This window comes from Ornithodoros turicata, chromosome 1 (genome assembly GCF_037126465.1).
Source record: "Ornithodoros turicata isolate Travis chromosome 1, ASM3712646v1, whole genome shotgun sequence".
Classification (NCBI taxonomy): Eukaryota; Metazoa; Arthropoda; class Arachnida; order Ixodida; family Argasidae; genus Ornithodoros; species Ornithodoros turicata.
In genome coordinates, this window is record NC_088201.1 from 182,574,200 (window position 1) to 182,599,355 (window position 25,156).

General features: G+C 44.1%; 1 protein-coding gene and 2 long non-coding RNA genes across 4 annotated transcripts in view; 1 reads left to right on the forward strand and 2 right to left on the reverse strand.

The window, feature by feature from the left end:
- Nucleotides 1–403: 403 nt before the first annotated feature.
- On the reverse strand, nucleotides 404–2,329 carry LOC135373672 (uncharacterized). Its single transcript, XR_010416541.1, has 3 exons — nucleotides 2,235–2,329; nucleotides 1,978–2,060; nucleotides 404–584 (listed from the first exon to the last, which is right to left on the reverse strand). It is a non-coding gene; the product is annotated as an uncharacterized LOC135373672 (long non-coding RNA).
- A 949-nt stretch (nucleotides 2,330–3,278) lies between these two features.
- The window catches only part of LOC135378861 (zinc finger protein 664-like), a 29,254-nt gene continuing 7,376 nt past the window's right edge, over nucleotides 3,279–25,156 (forward strand). Inside the window, exons 1-2 of one of the 2 annotated variants that reach the window (XR_010418591.1) lie at nucleotides 3,279–3,365; nucleotides 22,937–22,971. The gene's annotated coding sequence lies outside the window, so the exon portion shown is untranslated. Of the gene's footprint in view, nucleotides 3,366–22,936; nucleotides 22,972–25,156 lie in introns of those variants that run through there. The other variant, XR_010418590.1, reaches the window with a different exon arrangement.
- Nucleotides 16,156–16,823, reverse strand: LOC135373677 (uncharacterized). The gene is made up of 2 exons (XR_010416545.1): nucleotides 16,447–16,823; nucleotides 16,156–16,377 (listed from the first exon to the last, which is right to left on the reverse strand). It is a non-coding gene; the product is annotated as an uncharacterized LOC135373677 (long non-coding RNA).

The window sequence follows — 25,156 nt, forward strand, 5'->3', positions numbered from 1 at the left end:
GCCCAGTGGCCTAGCATTGTTGCTACTTCAGTTACCTCAGTGAGCCATTGACATTACTGTTGTTGTTTCTTCGATCAGCCCTCTTTATCGCACGACATGAGCACAGGGAAAGCCTAGTAGCCCAATGTTGATGGTCACACATCTGAGTTTTAAATCACACCACCCAGTGGAACGTAAACCGGCAGTGGATAAGGCCGTATTCAGCAGATCAGATAGATGGTACCTGTCCCAGCACCGTACTCAGCCGAAGATGCCACAGTCACTCAATCGCCCACTAAAGGAGCCCAGACAGCCATCCAAAAGATTTTCTGTTTCTGGCAATTTATGAAAGGTCACAACTTGACATGACAACTAACACACACACAAAAAAAACATCTCTGTACGCTATATTTTTCGTGGAATAAGACGAACATCGACGCGCACGTTCCCTCTCGACTCACTTTGCAGGCTGAAACGAGGAGGAGGAGGATTGTGACGTCATCGTGGTTACAAGAAAGACCACTCTCCAATCGAGGCCGGTGCTTTTCGTACTTTTCTTTTTCATATCTACTCCCAGTCCTCGCCCTGTGTAGCAGACGACATTTCTAAAAAAAAAAAAAAACAGTTGTGAGTTGCACAGTAGTGACATCAAAGCGACTCTAGCGCCAAGCTGTGGGCATTGCCACCGTTGCGCGTGATCTTTTTCCAAATCCAATTTCGCGATACGCGCTGTATAAGTGGTTAAATTCGCAGGCACAATAGTTCGCGAATTTGTGAGGAGCCAGGATTAGGCAATTATTCGCGGAACCTCGAACTCGAGGTACTGTGGTGCGCTGACCCTGCACCAGGCGTCTTAGGAGACCTCCACCTTTAAAATCCAGGAAGAAGTTAACAAAAGGCATCACAACTGGGTAATAACCCGTTGCATTTTTCTTCCTTCTGAGCCCTTCTGAAAGAGAGGGCTGCGAATATGGGGTCCTCACTCGACCGGTATCGGGGGTCACTGCCGAATTGCCACGTCTCCCTTCATTCCTGTCACCGCACTGCGCAGGTACGATTGGCATTCAGTGCAGCGCAATAGCGTAAGAAACCGCGTACATAAGATGCCTCAGCGTAATGGGTAAAATTTCATACATATTTCGTTCCCATATTTTTCTGTCATCGGTTCGAATATTTTGCGGAACTTTAGATTCTCGAAGAAAAGAGCGCTCTCAAAAGTTAGTTCCTCACAAAAATTACTACTTATACAGTATGCACCAGTCGAGAGAGTCACTTCTCATAGTGCATTTTAGCAGTCAGGTTGACGGCTTGGTTTGAAAAAAATTGTCATGACTGAAGTGCTTTCTTTGCTCCTTTACACAAGGAAACCCTCTATACTCAATGAACGACACCTGGAAACAACTGCAGACGAGTCAACAACAACAAAGCGTCCAGCAGCACTTAGTTAGCAGCACTTTCATCAAAGGCGTTTCCAAGTCAATTCGTCGAGCCCTTCGTCCATTAGATATAAAGACAACATTGAAACCGCATTGAAACATTGAAAGCCGCTTCAAAGAACGTAAACGCAACGTCACCACCCCGTCGAGTGCAAGAAGGCCAAAAACAGAGCTAGTTGACCATTGTTGGTTCATGGTCCCATAGCCTCGACTTTGCCAGTGCTGTGACCCTGGCGAAGGATTCACGGTGAGGGCCACGTAAGTTCTCTATATGGACTTACTTAAACAGCCTCTGTTTGTTGTTCCTTCCTCCTTCTGTTCCTTAGTGATATCTTCCGCATGGAGTACGAAATGTCTAACTTCTTATAACGCGTGTAATTTTGTAATATTTGTTGTAATTTTTTTAGGCCAAAATTTTGCACGTCATGTTTCTGGTTGTTATTCAGGTCTTACATGGCACACGAAACGACGACGCCATTCATTTCGTGCACTCAGGTTTCACGACGATGGTCCATGTCTAGTTTAGCGGCGCCACTCGATTTGAGCCTTGAAATTTACATACCTGAATAAATTATCCAAGGTGCATCGTAATCCATCTTTTGATTGCTGTACTTCCGAAACATTGCCGTTCTTGTGCAGGGAACACTGCAGAAGTACATGAGAGAGGACAGTGTCACTTGTACTTTTGTCTGTACTCTTTGTCTCAAGCTAGTTCTCAGTCATGCATCGGGTTGTCAGCATGATTTGGACGTTTGTCAACTGTACAATCTCACTGACAGTTTTTGTTTCCTGTACTAGAACTAAAATAAAAATGCTTACCGGATTATCACTTTACGATAGAAGCATAGGCCACTTGCTAACAATGTTCAACGCGCTCCACAAAAGAGAAACACAAAACCACGTGAAACAGCGTCTACTGCATAGTGTTATATACAGTCCGATCCATGCCCTGATCCGTGACGATGGTGATAACGATGGTGGTAAATAAAATTTTTGCTGTGTTCGAGAATTCTTGTTGTGTCGTCTCTCTCCTTCCCCGTCTCGGGTTCCGCCTCTCTCAACGATGCTAATTTTTTAATGTGAGTGACTAGAAGTTGCCCACCATACCGCACTTTTGCACTTTTTGTCCGCGCATTTAATCCTTCATCGAAGGGAAATGCTCCATTACAACGCAAAAAGAGATACAGAAAGGACATTAGCACACAAATTAGCCTGGTAAAGCCACTGAGCAAAGCCCTGTTTGTGTAGTTTTTCGTGAGCAGACGACGTATCTATTTGTCATTACGTAAAAAAATATATAACTTTTTTAACGTGATTTCAAAAATTTTCGTTGGGCAGCGTGGACCAAAGGAGTAGCGCTATAGTATCGCCTAGAGAATTATAAAGAATAATCAAGTGTTCACGAATGCTAAGCCGTGCAACCATGCGAGCGGCAGCGATCATCGCTACCGCTCGCATGGTTGTACGGCTGTATCAGTAAGCGCATTCTTTTCACTTGCACTGGACTGCACTACCTGGACTCCAAGCAAGACGGGTTTTCGGGAGCTGCACTTTCCAGCTGAAAGTAACTTTATGAGTAATGCCTTTCTTTCCAACAGGAAAGTGCAGCACGCAAATAGCAAATAACCCAGTTCAGATCTGGTGCAGGAGGTGCAAGCGAAAAGAATGCACATTGTATCTCTTTTTGCGGTGTATATGGAGCATTTCCCTTGGATGGAGAATTAAATGCTCGCGGACAAAAAGTGCGGCATGGTGGGGGTGGGCAACTTCGTCATTCACATGAAGAAATCAGCATCGTTGTCGCCATCGTCATGGATCAGGGCAAGGATCGGGGTGTATATAACACTATGACGTAGACGCTGTTTCACGTGGTTTTGTATTTATCTTTTGTGTAGCGCGTTGAATATTGTTAGCAAGTGGCCTATGCTTCCATTGTAAAATGATAATCCGGTAAGCATTTGTATTTTAGTTATAGTACAGGAAAGAAAAGCTGTCAGTGAGATTGCACAGTTGACAAACATCGAAATCATGCTGACAAACCGATGCATGACTGAGAACTAGCTTGAGACAAGGAGTACAGTAGACAGGGATTTCCCTAAACCCCCCCCCCCCAGGGGGGTGCCCCCCCTTATACACACACAGAGATTTCTCAGGTGCCCCCACCACCGACCACCAGCTGGGCCACCAACACGTTGTGGTAGTGAGTCCTGCGCAGCGAATTACATCCTGTACTGTCAAACTTGGGGTGTAGGACCTCGGACCACAGTCATGCAGATGATCGTACCATGCATTTCTCCAAATTTGAACGTGACTGTTCAATGCATATATTGCGCGCATAAATGCGAGCAAAAATGCGTGCGGGCACGCAAACTCAATGTGGATCATCAAGAACCATTTGCGCCGAACTCAATCAAGCGAGGTAGTCTGCTTTTTTCGTCTAAAGTTTTCACCGTTGATTGCTAGGTATTCATTGAGCTTCGTGAGACAAGGTGACAGTCTTTTTTGTTTGTCAGTCGTGTGATTATGCATCTTAATGTTGAAATGCCGTTCATAATATGAATATGTATTCTAATGTACTGTGTTCTAATGTAATAACACGTACAAATAAAACGGGAAAGCTGTGCAGATATGTCACCATTGTGCCACGATTCTTTCCGTGTCGAAGAAAAATTCCGTAAGTGGAACCTTCACCAAGCATACCTCCCCCCCTCCCCCCCAGCAGTGAATTTATGGGGAAATCACTGCAGCGATGTCCTGATCGTCTCAGGCCGTTCGCTTACGTGTGCCGTATTTTCCAGTGTCGGACGCGCACAGCAATACGTCAAGTCGTAGCGATATTCGTGGTAGTCAGTGCGTCTCGTCCGCCAGTCTCTTCCGCAAACATATGGTTTGCAATAAAAAGTTGCAAACGTTTGCACGTGTTGCCGCAAGCTGACGGCGTCTCCTCTGCGTCAGCTTCGTTCCACTCTCACCTTTCAATTCCTTCAGTTGTCGACACGCGATATCAAGGCCTTAAGGGCGCCTCACACTAGACGAACAAAACACGAAGCAGCAGCAAAGCACAGCAAAACTGCTGGCAAGCAATGTTTCCAGAGCACGTTCGCCGAACATCCTCGCACACTGCAGAAGCAGACAAAAAATATCAGGGGACAGCAAATGTTTTGCCAGTGTGATTGAAATCGCGAACAAAAACATGCACGAAGAACATGTGCGCCGAACAAAAAGCTGTGTTTCGGACATTGCTCAATTTTCGAGATGGAAAACACGGCTGTTCACAGTACAGCGTTGCGAACCCAAGGGAATTTTCTTAATATCTATAGAATTTGAAGTTGCATCGCCAAAAAAAAATAATAGTAATAAAATAAAATTCTTGCTCAAAATCTAGGGAGTTATATATCGTCGAATATACATGTGTAGGAGCTATGACATTTTTTTTAAGACGAAAAGAACGTAACTTATTAAAATTAGTACCCGCCGTCCCATTTGCTCGTCCAGCTGTTTCACTCTCCCTTCCGCTCTCCCAGAGAGCGCAGTTGGAGTAGACACCAGGAGCTTCCGAAAAAAAAAAAAAAAAAGTTGGAAGTAGAGCAAGAGAGAAACTGATGTTCTGAGGCTGGAACAACATAGAAGGAACAGATACAAACAAAGCCTCAAATTGCCTGAGAAATCAACGATGAAAGATGAAAGTCACTGAAAAGGTTAGCCAGCTGTAGGGATCGAACCCACATCTTCTGGATTACCGGTCCAGGGCTCTACCAATTGAGCTAAGCTAACATGCCTCTCCAGCGACTTTCGATGACGACCTTCAGATGACGCACCCCGAAAGTCGCTGGAGAGGCGTGTTAGCTTAGCTCAATTGGTAGAGCCCTGGACCGGTAATCCAGAAGATGTGGGTTCGGTCCCTACAGCTGGCTAACCTTTTCAGTGACTTTCATCTTTCATCGTTGGAAGTAGAGATTTAGATTTCCACGTACGGTGAGTCCTCCCACATTTGTCTGGCGACATACTGCACGTGCCGCAGGATAGGACCTCGGGTAGGACTTCCGCAAGAAGTATTAATTGTTTCAGCGAACTTTGTGGACAGCCTTGTTAATAACCCTTTTTCCCTTACACTTAATAACCCTTAATTTGTGGGTCGAGCTCGTAGAGAAATTAAGTATGGCAGATCTATTGCCACTGTCGTCTCCAGGAGAAAACTTCGGTCATGTCTACGACCATCCCTATAACACACGACCTTAACACTTGCCCCTTTCGCCTATGGGAGTTCCGTCCGCGCCTCGAGGAGCGGAAGTGCCGTATTTACGCGCGGAGCGCCCGCCAGGGGCGCCACTTGCGGGACCCAGAAGAGCGCCTGTTGTAGCTCAGCTGTGTGCAATATGAGTGGTCCTTGTGGTTAATTCTTCGTGCGTACTTGTGCGTGCATGTGTATTGTTGAAGGTTCTCTGTTCATGTAGAGCTAAGAGTTCTGAAACTAAATTCTCAGAAATAGGCTGTGCTCTGAAGCGTAGGTGGCATGTAAAACTGTGAAACTCGCGCACTATGTGCCGTACATCGTACACATAAACTTGGCAGCAGCAGCACCTTGTGTGTTGGGCCAGTTATCATGCGTTTATGATTGTCAGACGCAAGCGCGTTCAGACTTTACGTTTCACGTGAGAGGCGTTCCGTGTTAACATAGAGGGCAGTTACAGAGAATGGGTGAATGCGACCGTAAGAAGGAACTGTTCCTGGCAAAGAGATGACTGACACCTGTTACGACGTCCAACAGAATTTGTTGTATAAGCAAGCACTTCAGTTTTAAATCAGCAGTTGCTTGTTTTGTTTTCCCGCTTATTGGTCCCTTTCTATTTTACTTTTACACTTTTTTTTTCTTTTGCGGTTTGCCATTACAATGCTCTGCTAACATTTATTATGCTGTTCGGATACAAACCACTCTGAGAATTTTTCTTGGTGGCTTTTCTGCGACGCTACCTTTTGGTGCCTTTTTTGTGTTCGTTTTGCACTCCTGGGAGGTGCAAGGCTGTGTAAACGTCGTGATTACTAAACGTAGGTACCGTAGCCACGGTGCCACGTCTGAGAATTTTGCGCTTTGCGCCGATGCTAAAGTCTTCGGCCTTGAAATGCCGAGAACACGCAGAGTTCGAGCTAGCATGCAGGCGAAAAACGATTTTAGATGGAGAGTTTTTCAAATCAAATCAAATCAAATCAAAATATTTTTATTTTGAGCTTTAGGTACACATGATAGGTGTGGGACAGCGAGGACAAAGCCTGTGCTGCTGTCCCGAACATGATAGTACACAGCAATAAACGCACGTCTTGTGGGCCTACCGGGTTATAACCAGTTTGTAAACATAAACTATCATAACAAAAAAGAAAAAAAAAAGTGATATCTGCATCAATTACACGCAAAAATAACTTTGAGATACCACAAAAAAGGGGAGACACTATATATCTATATATATATCTATATCGATTAATACACAAAAGGATAGAACAAGGCTAACGTCGATCCTATCACATCTCCGACAAAATGAAGACCTTGAAGTGTTTTTTAAAAGCTGGGAAATTATTCATTTGTCTATATTGTAATGGGAGTGCGTTCCATAGCTTTGGACCTTTGTACCTCATTTTTTGTAGTCCAACGTTAGTCCTTTGTTGTGGCACTCTGAGATACATATCATCTCTTCTTAAACTGTAAGAGCAGGTAAAATACTCCAACTGAACCACGGAGGAAGTATGCTTTGAATAAACCGTACGGTGCATGAATAGTAGCACCTTGTATTTGAGTAACGTAAAAATGTCCATGACGGATAATACGGAGAATGCAAAGGAAATCGATTGTCCCGGTTCTATTCTCAGTATTACTCTCAAGGCGCGTTTCTGCAATACCAAAAGAGGTTGGAGAACACTCCGATAAGTTAAGCCATAAATTTCCAATGCATAATGCAGATGTGAATGAACTAGTGCATAATAAATTTTAAGAAGAATATTAACAGGAAATAGTGACACCACTTTCGAGAGCGCCCGAAGGCCTGCCAGCATTTTTCGTTTCACGGCATTTACATGGTGTTGCCATGTGAGGTGTTCATTTAGTGTCACCCCTAGAAACTTCACTGAGTGGACGTGAGAAAGTACATGGGAATCAAAGTGGACTTGTAAGTTTTCTAAATCTACTAACCTCTGAGCTGGGTGGAAGACCACATAATTTGATTTAGTGAAATTAGGTACTAACCGGTTCAAGGACAACCATAGTGATAGTTTGGATAGAATTCTATTCGCTTCTCGATATAGAGTTTCTGGTGTATCTGCGTCAACGAATAGATTAGTGTCATCTGCGTAAAGGGTGCAGTCTGTTGATAGAAACTCAGGGAGATCATTTACGTATATTGAGAACAGAAGTGGGCCCAAGATCGACCCCTGAGGAACACCCATTGTGCACTCGACAAAATTTGACTGGACTTTTCCAATCGTGACATATTGTTTTCTACCTTTCAAATAGCTGCTGATTAATTGAAGTGGTAAACCTCTTATCCCATATCTTTCAAGTTTCTGTAACAAGATATCATGATTAATAAGGTCAAACGCCCGTGTTAAGTCCACAAAGATACCCATCGTTAATCTTTTTGAATCAATGCTTTCTCTAATCCTCTCATTACATTGCCTAGGGCTAATTCTGTGGATCTACCCTTCCTAAATCCAAATTGTGAGTCGGACAAAGTATTATTATTTTCAAGATAAGATGTCAGTCTGCGCGAGATTAGCGTTTCAACTATCTTGCTCAATACTGAAAGCACTGCCACGGGCCTATAGTTCAGAGCAGAACGCCTGTCCCCCTTCTTGTATATTGGTATTATTTTAGCTTTTTTCAGTTCTCTTGGAAAGATGCCTTGTTGGAAGATATCGTTTATAATATCAGAGAGAACCCTAGAAAGATAGTGGCGAAATTCTTTTACAAGCGCAACTGATATTTTATCATGGCCTGTTGATTTTTTTTGCTTTTAAGGCTTATGATGACCGCTTCAACCTCTGCCTCACAGGTTGGTTCAAGATAAAATGTCTTAGGGTACCTCTCAGGTAGCATTAGTTGGATGTCCCTTGGGGGAGGTGTGTATTGTACTTGATCGTTAATGTTAGAGAAACAGCTGTTAAACATACTACAAATATGCACTGTATCGTTAACTGCGTTACCATCAGCATCTACCACGGAGGAAATATCATTAACCTGAGCTGCATGATTTAGTGCTGTATTAATCAGATTCCAAATTTTCTTTTGGTCGCCCTTACAATCAGCTACAGATCGAGAGAAGTATTCCTCTTTTGCTCTCTTGAGCACTTTTCCGAGCATATTATTATATTTTTTGTAGCGATCACACAAAACAAGATTTCCTGGGTTACATCGATGTTTCTTATGTTTTATGGATCGTAATATAGCTGGGGTAATCCACGGCTTCTTTATCGTACTTCGCTTAGAAACCAGTATCTGACGTGTGGACTTTGCGATAATAGTTTGCAAGATAGACATAAAAATTCTAAATTTCTCTTCCACATTGCCATCATTAGGCATACACCACGCCTCCTCGGCCATATACCGCTCAACGAGCGAGAAATCAATATTAGATCGTTCAATATTTGGAGAATTAGGAGAATTTTCGCTGTTGTTGCAGACAATGGTCGCGGCTGATTACTTTGTTGTACGAAGCATCTTCATCAAATTGAATGCAAGCCTTTCTCATCGGCACCAGTGAAGATGCTGTTCTCCTTTGCGAATCTGATTGTACGGCCGAACACAAGAATCCTAAGTGATGCAGTCAAAACATTCTAATACTAAAATTACCGTGATAATCTAACAAATAAATGCTATTTTTCCTTGCTGACTTGTTATGTTCGTCGTTATTTCTGTAATTTCAGATGACATCTTCATCACAGTATTTATTGTACTAGTTACGGCATTTAAATACTGTATATTTTATATTTAAATACTCCTATCGAAAAGCATTTATGAAGGGTATTTAAACACCCCTTTCAACAAAGTATTTTGTATTTATATTTAAATACTCAAAAAATGCATTTATGTCCACCCCTGGTCGGAGGCCACGGTTCATTATTCGTTTTTTTTTTTTTCAGAGAGAAATGCGTAAAAGGTACTCATCTATACAGTCAAACTCCTTTATAGCGAACACCTTTTTAACGAAAATACCACTACAGCGAAATTTTTTGCGGTCCCGCTGGAGCCTATAGGTCCAATAATGGACATCCTTTGTAACGAAAATACCTTTACTGCGAACTTTTTTTGCTGTCCCCTGAGCTTCGTTGTAAAGGAGTTTGACTGTATTAGATAAAACTATTTATGGTACACACTGCCATCCAAAAAGTGCACCCTATATGAAATGAAACAATCGCAATTCGCAATGAAGTTACTTGTGTCAAGACGCCGCGATATATTTTGAGCCACTCCTCCCGTAAGACAGCATTTGAGCGCAGAACTCGTGGAATGAAATACTTGTGTTCGACTCTGCTTTCTTCGGCTTCCAAAGCGGGACGGTGCAGTACACCATCACGTCAGCACCATGCATTGGAGACAAACACTGTCCACCGCGTGAAAAATAGCAAAAACCAAACCCGAATGACGGCAGCAACGGTATCCGCATAGCATGCGTCGTCTGCCGAGGGTCCCGTATTCAGCGCCACAAACGCGCGGCGGCCGCTTGGCGAAACTACATCAGTGGCGCTGGGGCTAGGTGCGAATGTGATGGTCGTGTATTATAGAGATGGTCGTGGTCATGTCATGCCATGTCATGTCATATGGTATGTGGTGTATATGCATGTTCAACGGAGTCACTCTCTCAGAAGAGCTGTTTCAGACAATTTATTTGCACCTGTTTTTGTGGCTGCAGCTTTTAACTTGTCTTGCAGCAAAGCCTCGACCACTCACTACATCTTCATTAAAGAAATGTGGCTTGAATGTGCTTGAATGCGGTTGCATCAGATGAACATTTGCAACTAACTTCGATAAGTGGCCAGAGAGCCTCCTGTGCCGTCTCAGTTTTGTGCGATGTCCTCTGGTCTGTTTCACCTTAGTATGAAGATTGTACATTGGTAACATGAAGCATTTCGCCTAGCAAAGTAGTTGTACTCGACCTACCTGGAGCGAGGTACCTGAACGTGATGGGCAGCCTTTCTCTGGGTTCAGTCACGAGACGGAAGGGCGTGACCTGCTTCAACAGTATCACGGAATGGAGAAGCTCCTCACATGTGTGCCCAGGTTCATCGCCAGTAGTTATCATGGTCTTCTCGAGGTTCTCACAGCATCCCTGCACCACACGGCAATCATGACCTGACCCACCATCTTCGTTGTCGTTGTCTCTCGTCGTTGTCGTCCCTGGTTTCCAGGGTTCGCCGAATGGACCCAGTTTTAAAAAACCCACCCGGCTTTTTTTGGGTCCACCCGGGCTGAAAAACCCAATAAAGCCCACACGCGGGTGAAATACAGAAACGAAGGGAAAAAAAGAAAAGAAGGAAAAGGGAAGACTGCTTCGGAGATTCCTTTACCGTAAATTCTACAACGGCTAACAATTATTTATTCCAGAAACATGAAAAATAGGTGGAGAACGGCTGTTGCGTGTCATATGCAGCAGTTCGAAAAAAAAAATCCCAGCACCCGAAAAACCCGAAAAAACCCACTGGGGCAGGCTTTTTTAAAAAAACCCGGGTTTTTCCGAACCCTGCTGGTTTCTGACTTGTACATCGTAAGTGCTGCCAAAATGTCACCATCGTCATTGCCCATGATCAGCCAGACAGCACAGCAGTATCGCCGCAACGCCAAAGCGTCGTCCATGATGGATTGTTTTCCTAGCGCGTTTTCACGAGAGCTCGTGCAGTGTGCGTGCATTGCGAAGGACGGGCAGAACATGAAATGTTTTGCAAAGCAATGTTTGCCAGCACTGTTGTTGCTCTCTGTTTTTTTTTGTTTTTTTTCCAGTGTGATAAGGCCCCGAACAAAAGCATAACATCTGCGAGCACGTGCTTTTCATCGCGTGTTCTGCTGTTGTTCGCCTAGTGTGAGTAGGCTGTTAGAAAACAGAGTAGTCGCTACACGGGGTATACCAACGTTGCTTCTGGACAGTCGTGATGGTCACCATTAAGAATATCAGTTGCCTCATCAGGGGGTTTATGTCAGCCAGGAATACCGGTCTGGAACAGAGACTAAGAGGCATTGGCGCTACGTGCAGGGTGTTTATTTTTATGACTTATTAAATAAAAGCTATGATAGCAGCACATATGTCGTTTTGGCAGTTGAGTTATGTGGCCAGGCGAACGATGTCGAAGAAAGTAAACTACAAGATGACTATACTTACCTAAAATTTATTAATTAACTATTGAATTAGGGAATTTTGGGCACAAGCGAGACAGCAGAATAAAAGACATTCCTCGTTGAATGCCATCCACGTTTAATTCAATCCTGAAACACGCACGTGCGTTAAAATATCCATACCCGAATTTTGATATGCAAATGAGACGAAACCGAAACCGCAGCGACCGGGAACGCAGGGAGAGCACAGCCAACGCCACCTAGGCCGAGGCTGTTTCCATGCTTGATCAGTGCAGTTTGAATTTCCATTCAGAAACTGTTAAACTTCCATTCGAAAACGAGGATGGTTTGCTGCTGGAGTCGAGCTGGCAATGGGATGTTACCTGGGCTTATATAAAGCGAGAAAAAAACTGTCGAAATTAATTGCACAGCGTGTACAAATAATTTACGCTCAAATATAATAAAATAAATAAGTAACATAACAAAAATACACTAAATAAAATTATAAAATAGATAAAACCATGAAATAAGTAAATAAATAAAGACCCAAACGTGCGCAAAGTTATGCATACAACTCCACGCACCTGAGTAGGTTGCAAAAAGTGATTCTGCAATACGATAGCGCTTTTCACCGTTGATTGCTAGGTATTCATTGAGCTTCGTGAGACAAGGTGCCAGTCTTTTTTGTTTGTCAGTCGTGTGATTATGCATCTTAATGTTGAAATGCCGTTCATAATATGAATATGTATTCTAATGTACTGTGTTCTAACGCAATAACACGTACAAATAAAACGGGAAAGCTGTGCAGATATGTCACCATTGTGCCACGATTCTTTCCGTGTCTAAGAAAAATTCCGTAAGTGGAACCTTCACCAAGCATACCTCCCCCCCCTTCCCTTGAAGGCTCGCCCCCCCCCCCCCCCCCAGCAGTGAATTTCAGGGGAAATCACTGCAGCGATGTCCTGATCGTCTCAGGCCGTTCGCTTACGTGTGCCGTATTTTCCAGTGTCGGACGCGCACAGCAATACGTCAAGTCGTAGCGATATTCGTGGTTATCAGTGCGTCTCGTCCGCCAGTCCCTTCCGCAAACATATGGTTTGCAATAAAAAGTTGCAAACGTTTGCACGTGTTGCCGCAAGCTGACGGCGTCTCCTCTGCGTCAGCTTCGTTCCACTTGCACCTTTCAATTCCTTCAGTTGTCGACACGCGATATCAAGGCCTTAAGGGTGCCTCACACTAGACGAACAAAACACGAAGCAGCAGCAAAGCACAGCAAAACTGCTGGCAAACAATGTTTCCAGAGCACATTCGCCGAACATCCTCGCACACTGCAGAAGCAGACAAAAAATATCAGGGGACAGCAAATGTTTTGCCAGTGTGATTGAAATCGCGAACAAAAACATGCACGAAGAACATGTGCGCCGAACAAAAAGCTGTGTTTCGGACATTGCTCAATTTTCGAGATGGAAAACACGGCTGTTTACAGTACAGCGTTGCGAACCCAAGGGAATCTTCTTAATATCTATAGAATTTGAAGTTGCATCGACAAAAAAAAATAATAGTAATAAAATAAAATTCTTGCTCAAAATCTAGGGAGTTATATATCGTCGAATATACATGTGTAGGAGCTATGACATTTTTTTTAAGACGAACAGAACGTAACTTACTAAAATTAGTACCCGCCATCCCATTTGCTCGTCCAGCTGTTTCACTCTCCCTTCCGCTCTCCCAGAGAGCGCAGTTGGAGTAGACACCAGGCGCTTCCGAAAAAAAAAAAAAAACAAGTTGGAAGTAGAGCAAGAGAGAAACTGATGTTCTGAGGCTGGAACAACATAGAAGGAACAGATACAAACAAAGCCTCAAATTGCCTGAGAAATCAACGATGAAAGATGAAAGTCACTGAGAAGGTTAGCCAGCTGTAGGGATCGAACCCACATCTTCTGGATTACCGGTCCAGGGCTCTACCAATTGAGCTAAGCTAACATGCCTCTCCAGCGACTTTCGATGACGACCTTCAGATGACGCACCCCGAAAGTCGCTGGAGAGGCGTGTTAGCTTAGCTCAATTGGTAGAGCCCTGGACCGGTAATCCAGAAGATGTGGGCTCGGTCCCTACAGCTGGCTAACCTTTTCAGTGACTTTCATCTTTCATCGTTGGAAGTAGAGATTTAGATTTCCACGTACGGTGAGTCCTCCCACATTTGTCTGGCGACATACTGCACGTGCCGCAGGATAGGACCTCGGGTAGGACTTCCGCAAGAAGTATTAATTGTTTCAGCGAACTTTGTGGACAGCCTTGTTAATAACCCTTTTTCCCTTACACTTAATAACCCTTAATTTGTGGGTCGAGCTCGTAGAGAAATTAAGTATGGCAGATCTATTGCCACTGTCGTCTCCAGGAGAAAACTTCGGTCATGTCTACGACCATCTCTATAACACACGACCTTAACACTCGCCCGTTCGCCTATGGGACTTCCGTCCGCGCCTCGAGGAGCGGAAGTGCCGTATTTACGCGCGGAGCGCCCGCCAGGGGCGCCACTTGCGGGACCCAGAAGAGCGCCTGTTGTAGCTCAGCTGTGTGCAATATGAGTGGTCCTTGTGGTTAATTCTTCGTGCGTACATGTGCGTGCATGTGTATTGTTGAAGGTTCTCTGTTCATGTAGAGCTAAGAGTTCTGAAACTAAATACTCAGAAATAGGCTGTGCTCTGAAGCGTAGGTGGCATGTAAAACTGTGAAACTCGCGCACTATGTGCCGTACATCGTACACATAAACTTGGCAGCAGCACCTTGTGTGTTGGGCCAGTTATCATGCGTTTATGATTGTCAGACGCAAGCGCGTTCAGACTTTACGTTTCACGTGAGAGGCGTTCCGTGTTAACATAGAGGGCAGTTACAGAGAATGGGTGAATGCGACCGTAAGAAGGAACTGTTCCTGGCAAAGAGATGACTGACACCTGTTACGACGTGCAACAGAATTTGTTGTATAAGCAAGCACTTCAGTTTTAAATCAGCAGTTGCTTGTTTTGTTTTCCCGCTTATTGGTCCCTTTTTATTTTACTTTTACACTTTTTTTTTTCTTTTGCGGTTTGCCATTACAATGCTCTGCTAACATTTATTATGCTGTTCGGATACAAACCACTCTGAGAATTTTTCTTGGTGGCTTTTCTGCGACGCTACCTTTTGGTGCCCTTTTTGTGTTCGTTTTGCACTCCTGGGAGATGCAAGGCTGTGTAAACGTCGTGATTACTAAACGTAGGCACCGTAGCCACGGTGCCACGTCTGAGAATTTTGCGCTTTGCGCCGATGCTAAAGTCTTCGGCCTTGAAATGCCGAGAACACGCAGAGTTCGAGCTAGCATGCTGGCGAGAAACGATTTTAGATGGAGAGTTTTTCGCTGTTGTTGCAGACAATGGTCGCGGCTGATTACTTTGTTGTACGAAGCATCTTCATCAAATTTAATGCAAGCCTTTCTCATCGGCACCAGTGAAGATGCTGTTCTCCTTTGCGAATCTGATTGTACGGCCGAACACAAGAATCCTAAGTGATGCAGTCAAAAAATTCTAATACTAAAATTACCGTGATAATCTAACAAATAAATGCTATTTTTCCTTGCTGACTTGTGATGTTCATCGTTATTTCTGTAATTTCAGATGACATCTTCATCACAGTATTTATTGTACTAGTTACGGCATTTAAATACTGTATATTTTATATTTAAATACTCCTATCGAAAAGCATTTATGAAGGGTATTTAAACACCCCTTTCAACAAAGTATTTTGTATTTATATTTAAATACTCAAAAAATGCATTTATGTCCACCCCTGGTCGGAGGCTACGGTTCATATTCGTTTTTTTTTTTTTTTTTCCAGAGAGAAATGCGTAAAAGGTACTCATCTATATTAGATAAAACTATTTATGGTACACACTGCCATCCAAAAAGTGCACCCTATATGAAATGAAACAATCGCAATTCGCAATGAAGTTACTTGTGTCAAGACGCCGCGATATATTTTGAGCCACTCCTCCCGTAAGACAGCATTTGAGCGCAGAACTCGTGGAATGAAATACTTGTGTTCGACACTGCTTTCTTCGGCTTCCAAAGCGGGACGGTGCAGTACACCATCACGTCTGCACCATGCACAAACCATGCACTGGAGACAAACACTGTCCACCGCGTGAAAAATAGCAAAAACCAAACCCGAATGACGGCAGCAACGGTATCCGCATAGCATGCGTCGTCTGCCGAGGGTCCCGTATTCAGCGCCACAAACGCGCGGCGGCCGCTTGGCGAAACTACATCAGTGGCGCTGGGGCTAGGTGCGAATGTGATGGCCGTGTATTATAGAGATGGTCGTGGTCATGTCATGCCATGTCATGTCATATGGTATGTGGTGTATATGCATGTTCAACGGAGTCACTCTCTCAGAAGAGCTGTTTCAGACAATTTATTTGCACCTGTTTTTGTGGCTGCAGCTTGTAACTTGTCTTGCAGCAAAGCCTCGACCACTCACTACATCTTCATTAAAGAAATGTGGCTTGAATGTGCTTGAATGCGGTTGCATCAGATGAACATTTGCAACTAACTTTGATAAGTGGCCAGAGAGCCTCCTGTGCCGTCTCAGTTTTGTGCGATGTCCTCTGGTCTGTTTCACCTTTATATGAAGATTGTACATTGGTAACATGAAGCATTTCGCCTAGCAAAGTTGTTGTACTCGACCTACCTGTAGCGAGGTACCTGAACGTGATGGGCAGCCTTTCTCTGGGTTCAGTCACGAGACGGAAGGGCGTGACCTGCTTCAACAGTATCACGGAATGGAGAAGCTCCTCACATGTGTGCCCAGGTTCATCGCCAATAGTTATCATGGTCTTCTCGAGGTTCTCACAGCATCCCCGCACCACACGGCAATCATGACCTGACCCACCATCTTCATTGTCGTTGTCTCTCGTCGTTGTCGTCCCCGGTTTCTGACTTGTACATCGTAAGTGCTGCCAAAATGTCACCATCGTCGTTGCCCATGATCAGCCAGACAGCACAGCAGTATCGCCGCAACGCCAAAGCGTCGTCCATGATTGTTTTCCTAGCGCGTTTTCACGAGAGCTCGTGCAGTGTGCGTGCATTGCGAAGCACGGGCAGAACATGGTTTTGCAAAGCAATGTTCGCCAGCACTGTTGTTGCTCTCTGTTTTTTTTTTTTTTTTTTTTTCCCAGTGTGATAAGGCCCCGAACAAAAGTATAACATCTGCGAGCACGTGCTTTTCATCGCGTGTTCTGCTGTTGTTCGCCTAGTGTGAGTAGGCTGTTGGAAAACAGAGTAGTCGCTACACGGGGTATACCAACGTTGCTTCTGGACAGTCGCGATGGTCACCATTAAGAATATCAGTTTCCTCATCAGGGTGTTTATGTCAGCCAGGAATACCGGTCTGGAACAGAGACTAAGAGGCACTGGCGCTACGTGCAGGGTGTTTATTTTTATGATTTATTAAATAAAAGCTATGATAGCAGCACATATGTCGTTTTGGCAGTTGAGTTATGTGGCCAGGCGAACGATGTCGAAGAAAGTAAACTACAAGATGACTATACTTACCTAAAATTCATTAATTAACTATTTAATTAGGGAATTTTGGGCACAAGCGAGACAGCAGAATAAAAGACATTCCTCGTTGAATGCCATCCACGTTTTATTCAATCCTGAAACACGCACGTGCGTTAAAATATCCATACCCGAATTTTGATATGCAAATGAGACGAAACCGAAACCGCAGCGACCGGGAACGCAGGGAGAGCACAGCCAACGCCACCTAGGCCGAGGCTGTTTCCATGCTTGATCAGTGCAGTTTGAATTTCCATTCAGAAACTATTAAACTTCCATTCGAAAACGAGGATGGTTTGCTGCTGGAGTCGAGCTGGCAATGGGATGTTACAGCGAGTACGCGGGATAGTGTGAGATTCCTGGCTGTGAAGAAAACCTGGGCTTATATAAATCGAGAGAAAAAAACTGTCGAAATTAATTGCACAGCGTGTACAAATAATTTACGCTCAAATATAATAAAATAAATAAATAACATAACAAAAATACACTAAATAAAATTATAAAATAGATAAAACCACGAAATAAGTAAAGAAATAAAGACCCAAACGTGCGCAAAGTTATGCATACAACTCCACGCACCTGAGTAGGTTGCAAAAAGTGATTCTGCAATACGATAGCGCTTGGCTTCACCCTGCGAGACTTCAGCTGTTCCATTCTGTCAGTCAAACCGAAACTATAGCCATAATGCTCTCATCGTCATATGCAACCGATCGCCATCGGCATCAATCCTGTTTTGAACTTCGAAACGTCTGGGTCCATGTCTAGTTTAGCGGCGCCACTCGATTTGAGCCTTGAAATTTACATACCTGAATAAATTGTCCAAGGTGCATCGTAATCCATAATAAATAAGCGGCGGTCGGTTTCAGAAATTCTTCCAGAGAGCATTCCCCAACGGAAACTTTCGGCGTCGGAGCCCACGACCATGTACATACGCCCATTGTTTACAAATGTGTGCCTTCGCACTCCTTTCTGTTGTCTCCCTCTCCTGTACCCCCTTGCCCTTTCCAGGGAATTCGTTTGGCTACCGGCTAGGGAAGGAACATATGATTACAGCTACCACGTTCCTTGGTGCGCATTTCTCGAGTTAGCTGCGAACCGTGTTACCTTTCAGGGTGTTCATGATGGCGCTGCAGGTGACACGTGTTTCGCGTTGCAAAGGACATGGAGTGGTCGCTCCACTGCTCTACATATCCAAGGGGCAGACTTTCTAAGCATCTCGTGACCGAAGTCTAGAGAACAAGGGATTATTTCCAAGGCGATAACGCGGTTGTGGTGATATGATTCGATAAAGGCCCAGATACGAATAATCTTTTACGAAAGCCTGCTACCCATCTTTGAATGAAAGCATCTCTACGCTTTTTCATTTGTCTAATGTTATTACAACATTGCACAAAACAAGTTTGAACTGGAAACGTAAAGTGTATCCGTTCGTAGACTGCCGGCAGTATTTTGTCATTATTTCAGAACGTTAGACCTTTGTCTTCTTCTTTTATTTTTATTTCTTCCTTCGTGGGGAGGTGAGGGCAGGTAGCGCCTTTCTGGTAACCAAGTTGTGTGAGAGGCAGTGATTACTCTTTTGATTCCTTCTGCAGAAATTAAAAAAAAAATTATATCACCACAACCGCGTTATCGCCTTGGAAATAATCCCTTGTTCTCTGGACTTCGGTCACGAGATGTTTAGAAAGTCTGCCCCTTGGATATGTAGAGCAGTGGAGCGACCACTCCATGTCCTTTGCAACGCGAAACACGTGTCACCTGCAGCGCCACCATGAACGCCCTGAAAAGTAACACGGTTCGCAGCTAACTCGAGAAATGCGCACCAAGGAACGTGGTAGCTGTAATCATATGTTCCTTCCCTAGCCGGTAGCCAAACGAATTCCCTGGAAAAGGGCAAGGGGGTACAGGAGAGGGAGACAATAGAAAGGAGTGCGAAGGCACACATTTGTAAACAATGGGCGTATGTACATGGTCGTGGGCTCCGACGCCGAAAGTTTCCGTTGAGGAATGCTCTCTGGAAGAATTTCTGAAACCGACCGCCGCTTATTTATTAGGGATTACGATGCACCTTGGATAATTTATTCAGGTATGTGAAATTCAAGGCTCAAATCGAGTGGCGCCGCTAAACTAGACATGGACATGGCATATCTGTTATCATCTCTTATGAGGTCGTGTGGATCAGAAATTAATGATTGAATCAGAGGTCTGTTTTCATTGTTTTAGCTACCTTCTTCATGCACCTTCCTTTCTTGCTGTGAAACGAGTTTGCATAGACAGTGTCTTCGTTTGCAGCCAGACTGCCTCACATTCTTACCATAAATACCATTGCTCATTGTCACTTGATAATTATCTAGCATATTTCAGTTTTTGTTGCTTCATTGTGCAACAGTTTCTCTTGAATCAGTTGCTTCAACGTGATCTGATGCAAGTTTTCAACAAGTGTACCCTACATATGTACATGAAAAAACGTAGAAAAGTAACCAACCTTTCCATTCTGAGGCCTTCCCAAAGCGATACTGAAGTCCCTTGATGGTTTCGACAAATAGCTTGGTGGAGTCATTATTCCTCTGTTGATGATGCTGATTGTTTATTTCTTGCCCACGTACAGCGTGTTCATTTTATTTATTACAAAATTTTTATGAAACAATTAGTAGAGCAAAATAGATGGCGTTTTTCCAGTTGAGTTATATGGCCAAGCGGACATTCGCTCGAAGAAAACAGAAGAAAAGAAAGGAAGAAAATCATGCAACTACGTGATCACTAATTACGTAAAATTCGTTACCTCTTTAATTAAGGGATTTCGCGCAAAAGCGAAATAACAGAACGGGTAGTCAACTTCGAAAACAATTTCATTTTTAAAAGACACTTAAACGCGCACGTGCGTTGAAACATCCGTCGCTGAATTTCGCTATCCGCTCCTTGCACTAGGCAGGTGGAGCCAGCGTCGTATGTCCCCTACCTGCGCTGTGCAAAATGTTGGGTAGTGAAGGGTGCGTATCCTCGCTTGCTTTGACTACGCGATTTGACTGCGTCGCGGCTGTTCCTGCTCTACTTGGCCTCAGAAATACTGTAGCTAAAGTTGTTGGCTGTTGTTATGACACGGTTTCTGACCCGTGAACTGCCTGGACACTTTTTTTTTTTTTATGGAGTAGCGCTGTCAAAGGGTCAAGGATCTGTGAATGCACATCATTCGGCTGAACAGCTGAAGATTTCCCGGGGTATTGTCGTAACGTGTGCTGGCTTGGACTCATGCCAAAATCCCTGACTTTTGCGGAATTCTATTTCCGCACGCATGTAGTCTCAGAAGTTGTCTATTTGCCCAATTGTTATGTTGCGGTTGAACGGTTATGGTATATGGTTTTTGTTAGATATGTAGAGTTAAAACACGCGGAGAGGTAGGTCACGGCTACGTTGGTCCCTGAGTTTGCATAAACTATTCACAAACGGTACAGGTGACAATGAATTTCAATTAAAATTGCCGCGGATACTGAGCTGGCGTTTCCTTGGCCTGGTGGCTCTCTGGTATCAACGAAATTATGCTTATGAGAGCGCATTGCACAACTTTAATAGTATATTCTGCAGAAACGTTCGAAATGAAAATGAAATTTCGAAAATGCAGAACTACACAGCAATTTTTAGACATTCTTTCATTGAACAGTAGACATGACGTCACATTTAGCTTAATAATTACGTAAGGTCTCTTTAGGTTCATGATTAAAAGCGTTAAAACCCTACTGCCGGGGAGCTAAAAAGTCAGACACAGACACATGCACTGACGCCGTTTTGCGTTGTTGCCGTTTAGAAAGCCATGTAATGAGGGGTGGATTTCAGCGTAATTTGCTGCACACTTAATAGTGTGTTTCAGTATAACCGTGGTATAACGTACGCTGTCGCCTTTGCGCACGTAAGGGAAAGCGTTGGTGGTTCGCACGCGCAAGACACAAGCAGCGCATTGCGCAGAACCAAGAGGCTATTCCTTACGTATACGCAAAAGCGACAGCGTACGGTATGCTAAAACTCACTATTATCTATTACGAGCCTTTCCTATCAGGATGATCGTGTAGTACCGCAATTTCACCTCTCCCTCGAATTCCACAAGGAATGTATCAAAAGAGAAACGTGACGAAGTAAAACCCACCGCAATAAAAAAAAAGCATCAGAAGAAAAAGAAACCCGTAAAAACCAGCAACCGTAAAAATGTCAAACCCACGGAAGAAAGTGGGAGTATTCGACTCCTTTTTCATTTCGGCGAGATTTGCCTGCTAGAGTCATGCATAGTAAGCTCGTCGCGTCTTATACATGTTTCATTACAAAAAATTACAAACGTGCAGTGTAACTTTGTCTAACCTAGAGCCACTAAATAAATTTGCGCTGTACTGAGCGATTGTAATAAGCTTCGCTTGAGTGGACACCATTTAGCGAGACAAGTCAAACCGAAGGAAAGCAGGAGACCCGCCCGAAGTTACTACTCAAATGTTAACACGTGGCTGGTAGAGGGCGCTCCAGCTGCTGGAGAAACTCTACTGCAAGGAGCGGATACAGGTGAGCCTAGAATCGCTAAATAGGGAGCCGAAACATAACCTTAGCTCTTCTCTAGCGCGGAAAGAGCGACATGCAATCCATGTAAGAGGGACACGTGCTTTGGGGCAATGGAGCTGATCGGTGTGGGTGCTAATCTATTGACTAGATAGAGCGCTCTGCGACCCAGATAAGGCGAAGGTCACATCATTTCTGCGCTCGCAAAGTGCGTATTGCTTGTTTCGGCTCATTGCCATAGCGAAATTCAGGGATCAATATTTCAGCCACAGGTGCACTTTTAAGGTTTTTTTAAACATGGAATGTCTTTCAACGAGGAATATACTGTAAACGTATTTTTATTCGCGTTGTATTAATTTTCGCGAATCGCGCGTTCAGTCATTTGCGAAATTATTCGCGCGTATTTAATTTCGCAATTCCAAGGCTGTTTCCTTTAGCGGGATAAACATCAAGCTCTGTTCGCGAGTACAATTTTTCGAGATTTTTTACCGGTCGCGAAATTCGCGAAAATTAATACATCGCGAATAAAAGTACGTTTACAGTATTCCTTTCTTGTTATCTTGCTTTTATGCGACATCCCATAACTAAAATGTTAATTAATCAGTGTTAGGTAATTATAGTAATCTTGCAGTTACATGCTTTCTTCCAGAGATTGTTCATCTGGCCATAGCTGTTTCCAATAGCATGCGCTATTGACCCTGTACCACAGTATTCCTTTGGCTGCAATGCCTTGTGTTTTTGAAATAAAATAAAAAATAATAAAAAATAAAAAGCTCTGCACATCTAATGTGACTATACACACAAAAAAAAAATCTACTGGGAAATTGAGAACCACTCCAATGAGAAATATGCTGCTCTGGCTCATTGGTTCAATGAGATATGAGGAGGACATTCAATGTGTTTTAAGCCACCACTTCTCATTACATCGGATTAACGTTTACCGTGATTTCTCATTAATACTGAGCGAGTATTGCACCATTTTCAATGTAATATTTGTCCCAAATCATCTATTGGAAATGAGAATTTTCGAGATCACTGAATGAGATTTGATGTACATGAGATGAGATTTTTAATGAGACAGTTCCCAGCGGGGATCCGACGAAGAAGAAGAGGAAGGAACCGGCCGTGCCCGAGGATGGCTGGATGGGACTAGTGAAGGATGCACTTGGCATCCCAGACTGGGTAGAGTCACTAAATAAGCTTTGCTTCACAGTATCGACTCTGAGTTCCAAAAGTGAGTATGCGCCATCTTGTTTCCGCGCAACGGTAGCCACGCGCACTTCAGGCGCATTTCAGGGCCGTTTATAAAGAGAGTTTGGCCATTAGGAGGAGCCTAACATAAAGCGCGTCATGCGACATCACGGCTGAACGACCTCCCTCGTGGTGCTCTATTGTTATCCAGTCGTCAACCGGTCGCCGACGCCATATTGATGCTGATCGTTGTTTACATTCCAAGGTGAGAAGACACGTGCGTACTTCATGCTTGGAAAGCCTTTCGTCCTTGAACTCTTTCTGTTTGGCAACAAAGCCCCCCTTATCACTTGCGCCAGTGGGTGATAAGCCGGTTATTCCTGTAGACTACATTCAGCGCGACCACCAGAGCCCACCAGAGCCATTTATAGGGAGAGTTTGGCCATTCTTTGATCTTTGGCCGGCTCATGGGAGGAGCTTATTTTGACGTCAGAGTCGTCGTTGCGCCGCCCAAAAAGCCTGAATCCGAGCGGAATCCGCTTATCAGCCATCTAGTCCGCGCCATATTGATGCTGTCCGCCAGCTGGTCGACACCTTTGTGGCCGTGTTGAATGTAATCTACAGGAATAACCGGCTTATCACCCACTGGCGCAAGTGATAAGGGGGGCTTTGTTGCCTAACAGAAAGAGTTCAAGGACGAAAGGCTTTCGAAGCAAGAAGTACGCACGTGTCTTCTCTCCTTGGATTGTAAACAACGATCAGCATCAATGTGGCGTCTGCGACCGGTTGACGACTGGATAACAATAGAGCACGACGAGGGGGTCGTTCAGCCGTGACGTCGCATGACGTGCTTTAAGTTAGGCTCCTCCCAATGGCCAAACTCTCTCTATAGGCATGTTCGGCTGGAGTTTCGGGGGGCGACGGCAGCGCTGCTTTTCTCCCCTGGTGGGCCAGTCTCGCAACTCTGCTAAGTACACTCGTATTCGCTTCGGCTACAGTCGCACGTGTTGGTTCAAGTTTTTCGCTTAATCACTACCGTTCGTGCCACAAGCGTTCGTAGGAACAACATTAGTACCTTTATTCTCACTATAAGGGGGGATACACTCTTAAGTGGCTTGTGGGTATCATTCCCAATGGCATGATTGCGTTTGTTTCTGAGCCCTATGGGGGACGGCACTCAGATTCCCTCATAACAAGGCAGTCTGGTTTTCTCACACATGTTCTGCCTGGTAATGAGCGACAAGGGTTTCCCCGCGATAAAAACTATAATGGGGGAACAGGGAGCTGTTCTCCTGATGCCACCATTCAACACTGGGGGAGGTCAGCTTTCTGTAGAGGACATGAACTCTACACTTGTCATAGCACAAGTAAGAATCCATGTAGAGCGTGTAATTCAGAGGTTGAAACTGTATAATGTCTTGAACAACGGCGTACCGCTTGCCCTAATTCCCCACATGGGTAAAGTAATGAAAGTGTGTGGGGCCCTTGTCAACCTCCAGGCACCGATCATAAAATCGTAGCTATGTTAAATGTCCTACTGCTCTGCAAATGTTACCAAGGCCTGCTAAACTTCCATGGAAGTGGGGTGCCGAGAGACGTGAAATAAAACATTGAGAACATACTGACTTGTGACATATACACGGTCCGCCAAGATAAACTCCCGGGTTTGTAGTGCTGATAAAATGAATTATGCGGAACACTCAGAGCCAAATCGCATATCAGAGGATGAATAATGCTCTAGAATTTCATCTCATAGCCTTGCTTTTGTTTAATTTGCCGTGGATAATTCGAAAAAAGGAAAAACCGCGGCTCTTTTAACATTTCCTATTGCCTCATAGGGCGCTAAGCCTATAAAACCACCCGCGGGGCAAGACTGCTATCATGCCGCTAATCCCGCTGCATCCTGCACATTCACATTACAAAACCTTTCCTATGTTGCGTATTGCTTGACGAGTAGCGTCCCTTTCTTGACATTTACTGGAGAAAAAAAAACGTTTTGTTTGTTTGTTTGTCTGTAAGAAAAAAAAAAAAAAAACAAGGAGAAATTGAACTCTTCTCCCGATTTGTTCTGCTACTCCTAACAAAATTCTCACCCCACCCCACCCCCAAAAACTACT